Here is a 6,650-nt window from a genome sequence, read left to right as displayed (position 1 = left end):
GACCAAGATCTGTGGACGGTTCATTGCTGTTCCCTCCGGCTGCCCTTTGGTCGCGTCCAGATGCCCCTGGATTAGCCTGAGGACATGCTCTGCCCCGTGACCCCTCCTTCTTCTTGCCTGTCCTCCCCTCTCCCCCATGGCTTTACCATCCCACGGGAAACTCTCATTTCTCAGTGAGAAACACAGCTGTAAAGCAAACAACCTTTCTTGAGTAACAACAGAGCATATCCTGGGCGCAGTCACATGCTCCGTTGCATTTGCCACGGGAAGGACAAAGAGGAGGAAGGACACGGAAGTCCTCATTCTGCCCTGCTGGTGACAGATGAGGAGGTGTCGAGTGATGGAAGAGGAGAGGCTCACCCCGCCTGCCCCCTGGGGCGCCGCCCCCCACTGCCCTCCGCAGCTCCGTTGGCACTGCACGCAGGTGGCCTGGCACACGTGTCCGTGTCTTCTCTGACGGCCACACAGCGCCCTCATCCCTTCTGCCTCGTTTCCTCGGCCAGAATCTCCCCATCTGATCCACTTGGTTGTAGGAGGCCTGCCTCAATTTCCTCCCAGGGCTCCTTTTTGGCTGGGCGTCCTGCACACAAGGGGCATCCTTCCCAAATGCTGAGGTCTCCTGGTATTCTCCTAAACCCTCCTAGAGGATTGCTCTTGTTCTGATGAAAAGAAACCCCCCTCAAGCTGTGTATAAGCCATTCCAGCTCCGTGAGCTCGCTTCCCACTGCTCTGCCCCCCCCCCCCCCCCCCAAGCTTCCAGACCAGCAAACGAGGCACCTCCATTCTCTGTGCACAGCCCGCCTTTCCCGCCTCCAGGTGGATGATCGTCCTCCAACGTGGGCCCAGGACATCTTTAAACCCCAGATCTCCAGCAAAGGTCTAGGCCAAGGGGCCAGGGGCCAGCTCTGTGCCTCCTGGCATAGGGTCAATTTGTTTGCTTAGGCTTTGAGTTTGTTTCCAAGATTAAAAAATCGAGATCTCCTGCTTCGGATTCTGTGTCTCCCTCTCTCTCTGACCCTCCCCCATTCATGCTCTGTCTCTCTCTGTCTCAAAAATAAATAAACGTTAGAAAAAATTTAAAAAAAAATCGAGATCTCTCCTACTAAACACTGAGATGTACAACTCTAGATCTTAGAAACTTTATGCTCGCCTTTGGCAGGGCGACAAGTGACAGGAGCGTCATTTTCCACAAAAATACACGCTAGAGAATTTGCCACACGCCCTACCATTGCACAATCAGCAGGACCCACTGACCCTGCCTGTCTGTAGGGATTGAGTCTGTCGCTCCTGTTCTAGGCCTTTCCCTTCCGGGACAAAGCCCCCTCACCTGGCTGTTCCTTCCCTTTGCGTTCCTGGGAACTCAGGTCCTCCCTTGCTTTGGCCTTGCTAATTTGTTGTGTTGCCGGTGCCAAGTTGGAGACGGAGGTTTTGTTTATCCTTTTAGAGCAGCGCTTCCTAATTTTTCAGGAATCTTCTCGGGAATCTATGGCTTTCCTCCCATCCCTCCAAATGCACGCATGTGCAACACTTTGCTTACAGCTCAGGAGACTTAGGGCCCCCTGGTGTGGTAGGTTCGCAGCTGCCGTATGAGGAGCCACAGGGCAAGGACTCTCTTTTCCGTGGATCAAACTCGACCCCGTGGTACTGATTCCGTGGGTCTCCCCTGTATGCCAAGTGTGGCTGGACTGCTGGACAGCAAGACTGTCCACAAAAACAGTCATTTCAGCTGCCTCTGCTCAGATCCTGGGAGCATCAGTCCTCCTTCTTGGCATCCCGGAGTCACCTAAGGAAGATGATGTACCAGTTACAGACCCACCGATTCGGGCCTGCCTTTCCCAGCCTTCACCTTGCTATGAAAAGAGCACAGATCCAATTAAGAATGCTTTTCTAAAAGAAATAACAGCGTGGTTCACCACCCCCCCCCCACCCCCTTTCTGTCCCGGAATAACGATATGCTGATAGGAACATGGATAAATTAATTACACTCTGGAATGCTATTCATTACTAGGAAAGAACACTGAATCTACACATAAGGCGCTTGACATTTGAATACACACATTGCCCTTATAAGGTTTCTTTTAACACCCTATTGATCCAGTTTACGCAGGATTTATAGGTATAATCCTTTTAAATGCCGTGGCTTCAGAATCACAGAGGTGGCGCTATGCCGAGGGCCAGAGTCAGCCAAAGAACAAGGCAACTGCGGGAATGAGATTAGCATCTCTTCAGTTCCTTGTATGTCTGATATTATTTTGCGTTCCTCCAATTCCTGATTACGCAGAAGCCCCGTTGTGGCCCACGTCCCTGAAAAGCAAGGACACCGGCAAGCCTGAACCGAGAACCAGCGCAGGCAGCCTTTCTGGGAATGTGTGCGAAGGTCACTTTTTAGAGATGGGACCGTCCACAGCCATAGTCGTGATTTCGGTGCTGTTGCAACCAGGACCTTCTGCCTGGGAGTCCGGATTAATGCCGGAGGCCGTGAGCGGGGATTGAAGCGATAGGTGAAGAAATCAGAGGTGGTATCTATCTGGCATGACTCGGAGGAGGAGAGGAAATGTATTCAGAGGGAATCTTTAGAAAAGCAAATTCCAGGGGCGCCTCTGTGGCTCCGTTGGCTAAGCGGCCGACTTCGGCTCAGATCATGATCTCACGGTTCGCGAGTTCGAGCCCCACGTCGGGCTCTGCGCTGACAGCGCGGAGCTTGCTTGGGATTCTCTCTCTCCCTCTCTCTGCCCCTCCCCCACTTGGACTCTCTCTCTCTCTCTCTCTCGAAATAAATAAACTTAAAAAAAAAAAAAAGCAAATTCCAAAATACCTTCAACTGTGAAATATGTAAACAGTGAAAAGATTTTGATGACAACCTTGATCTTCGAATCCTTATTCTAAGGAATAACTCAGACTCCCTCCCTTACCATTTGTCTCAATAAATGAATCTTCTCTTTTGATAACTGCTCAGTTTATTTATTTGTCATGCTTATCTGCTTTTGAGAGAGAGAGAGAGAGAGAGAGAGTTGGGGAGGGGCAGAGAGAGAGGGAGACGCAGAATCCGAAGCAGGCTCCAGGCTCGGAACTGTCAGCACCGAGCCTGACGTGGGGCTCGAACTTGTGAACCTCGAGATGGTGACCTGAGCCGAAGTCAGAAGCTCGACCCACCGAGTCACCCAGGCGCCCCAGATGACTGGTCAGTTTAATTCAGTATTTGCCGAGCTCTTCCTAGATGGGCGGGGTGGAGGGCCCCCAATCAAAGGTATGTCCAACTTCATCCACCTTGCAGAGTAGAGCTGAGAGGCCACCCTGTTCTCTTCACCAGCCTCCCCCTGCCCCTCCTCAACACACACAAAGTCTTTCTGGCAGAAGTGCGGTCTCTCCCTGCTGGGGACTGCTGTGCCAACATTGCCCTTATGTTTTATTTATTTATTTATTTATCTATTTTGAGAGAGACAGAGAGCATTCAAGAGTGTGTGTGCAAGTGGGGGAGGAGCAGAGAGAGGCTCGAAGGCAGGCCCTACACTGTCAGCGTGGCCTCCATGGCGGGGTTTGAGCCCACGAACCAAGAGGCCATGACCTGAGCCAAAACCAAAAGTTGGACACTTAACCAACTGAGCCACCCAGGCACCCGTCGTTGTTGTTTTTAAGCCCAATCAGTTCCGATAGCACACGATGTCACCTTTGACCATGGCCCTCTGTCCCCCAAAGCTCTCAGAACTATTCTTTTCTCATTTCTGAAGCACCCCCCCCCCCCCCCCCCCCCCCCCCCCCACCACCAAAAGACGAGTACATATCAGCTTTTGCCAGGAATCGAACAAGAGTTTCCAGGCTGATCTCCTAGCCCAGGAGACCCTCTCCCTCTATCCTTGAGAGGTCCATTTTACCACGCTTCCTTTTCTCGCTCATGTGACAGTGATTGACCATCACATCCGCTGTCCTTGTCAGCTGCCCCAAAGGACAAGCTCTATCAGCTGATTTGCCTTCAGTCCCCTGCTGTAACCAGCAAGGCACGTAACAAGTGGATGGGGATTCATGGATATTTCTTGAGGAAACAGCTGGTTACTTGTCCCTGATGTGGGGGACACCCCTTTCGGGACCAGCCGTAGACCAGACTGTATCACCCGGTGGTCCTGAGCATGACAGAATCTCCGTGAACATCTGCTGAGTCAAGTTGAATTTAATGGAATGTCAGAGTGTGGAAATTTGGACTAGAAAAGCAAGTAGGAGGAATAAGTGTGAATGGCAGTATCTAAATTAAAATCTGTGTTGTGCCAGTAGATCAGATCTTTTCTACACGGATTTTGCTCGTTTGGAAATCCCAAAATGCCCAAGGTATCAGAAGCACTGACCACTGGGCAAGGGAACTGTCGATAACAAATGCCACGATTATTTAGTGTTCCATCTCCCGTGGCAGCGAGTGACCTGAGAGTAAAATGAGAAAGAACTCGGAGCCCTGGCGGGGGGGGTGGGGGGGGGGGTCCTGCCTCTACAGCTAACCAGCCGGTCACTAGAGCTGAGCCGAGGCACCCAAACTCTCCCTTTCTTGTTTTGCTCATTTGCGACTCAGGTGGTAAGAAGTCTTGCTCTATTTGACTTGGCTTGGTGTGCTGAGTAAAATAGCTTCTTTCAATCCCTGTGCAACAAGGCAGGGAATTTAAAATAAGAAAGATAGGGGAGGAGTGTTCTGGACAAGACGGCTCAATGAGTTCATGCTTTGATCCATCGTTCAGCTCTGAGCACAGCCATGGCAGATAAGGTACAAAAATAGAAAGCTAAAAAGGGACGCCTGGCTCACAGAGGCAGTGAAAAACTGCCGGAAGCCTCTGACCCACGGGGCTCTTTGGCTAAAATCAGCAGGGGGTTTAGCTCCTCTGGGCAAACCCAACAGGCAAACGCCCAAGATGCCAGACAGGCACCAAGTTACTTGAAGCCAGGAGCCGGGTGGGAGCCCTGAGAGAAAGAAATTGTGGAAAGAAACCATTGCCTGGAGACTCAGGTTCTAGAAGAATGAGGGTCTAAGAATGCGGGGCTGGAGACCCAACCCCCACCCCCCCACCGGAAACTGAGCCTGGTCACATAGTGGCCTCAAGACTGCATGGATGTCCCCAGGATCACTATGGGACAGAACCCCCAAAGTCCCCTTATCAAATCTGGTCCAGGATGACATTCCAGAGTCAGGGTGGAAGTTATGACAACATGCTGGCCAGGGAAGGGCTGGCTGGGTGAGGGGGAGGCAGATAGAAATGAAAATAAAGTACAAAAAGAAGCCCAAAAAAACCCCAAAACCCCATTCAAAAGGAGCCTAAAAATAAGAATTCTAAAACATGTGAAAACATCTATTATTAAGGACAAGTCAAAAGTCCTTAACTCATTTTATGAAGCAGGAACACTGATACTAAACAGCTTGAGGACAGGACAAAAATGGAAAATCACCCATCAGCATCAACCCTAAAAATAATTGCAGGGAGGCTAGGTAAAAATATTAGCAAACTGAATTCAACAAGTCTTTTTTTTTTTTTAATTTTTTAAAAATGTTTATTGATTTTTGACAGACAGAGACAGAGTGTGAGTGGGGTAGAGGCAGAGAGAGGGAGAGACACAGAATCCGAAGCAGGCTCCAGGCTCCGAGCCTTCCGCACAGAGCCCGACGCGGGGTTTGAACCCACGAACCGCGAGATCATGACCTGAGCCGAAGTCAGAGGCTTAACCGACTGAGCCACCCAGGTGCCCCCGAATTCAGCAATTCTTAAATCAACACTATATCATAACAAAGGTAGGTTCATTCCGGGAATGCCAGGTTGGTTTAACATGGTCTAATATAAGAAAATCGATGTATAGAAGTAACATATTAGTAGTATTAATATTGACATTAATATTAATGATGTAATGATTAATTTAATTTAGTTTATTTTTTAAATATTTAGTTTTGAGGTGGGGGAGAGACAGACAGAGAGGGGGACAGAGAATCCCAAACAGGCTCCGTGCTGACAGCAGAGAGCCCGATGTGGGGCTTGAACTCACGCACCATGAGATCATGACCTGAGGTGAAGTTGGACACTTAACCGACTGAGCTACCCAGGTGCCCCATGTAATGATTAATTTTATATTACAACTTGGCTGGGCCACACGGTGCCCAGGTATTTGGTCAAACATTATTCTGGGTATTTCTGTGAGTATGTTTTGCAATGAGATTATCATTAACATCTATAGACTGAGTAAAGCAAATTATACTCCTCAATGTGGGTGGGCCTTACCCAATCAGTGGAAGACCTGATTAGAACAAAAGTCTGACTCTCAAGTAAGAGAGAATTCTCCTGCCTGAAAGCCTTTGAAATAGGACATAGGCTCTTCCTGGTTCTACAGCAGCCTACGGCCCCTCAGACTAAAATTGGGACAGCAGCTCTGTAGATTTTCTATTTGTCAGGTGATCCAATTCCTTAAAATAAATTTTTTTGTAATCTATTGGTCCCGTTTCTCTGGAGAACTTCGACCTATGCATATGTCATTAGCATTAAATTTACTTAAGTGATTAATTTTACAGGGGAAAAAACACATGAGCATTCCTTTCTTTCTTTCTTTTTTTTTAATGCTTATTCATTATTTTTTGAGAGACAGACAGAGAGACAGAGTGTGAGCGGGGAGGGACAGAGTGAGAGGGAGAC

Source organism: Panthera uncia, chromosome C2, assembly GCF_023721935.1.
Source record: "Panthera uncia isolate 11264 chromosome C2, Puncia_PCG_1.0, whole genome shotgun sequence".
NCBI lineage: Eukaryota > Metazoa > Chordata > Mammalia > Carnivora > Felidae > Panthera > Panthera uncia.
Note: the sequence above shows the minus strand (reverse complement) of the source record.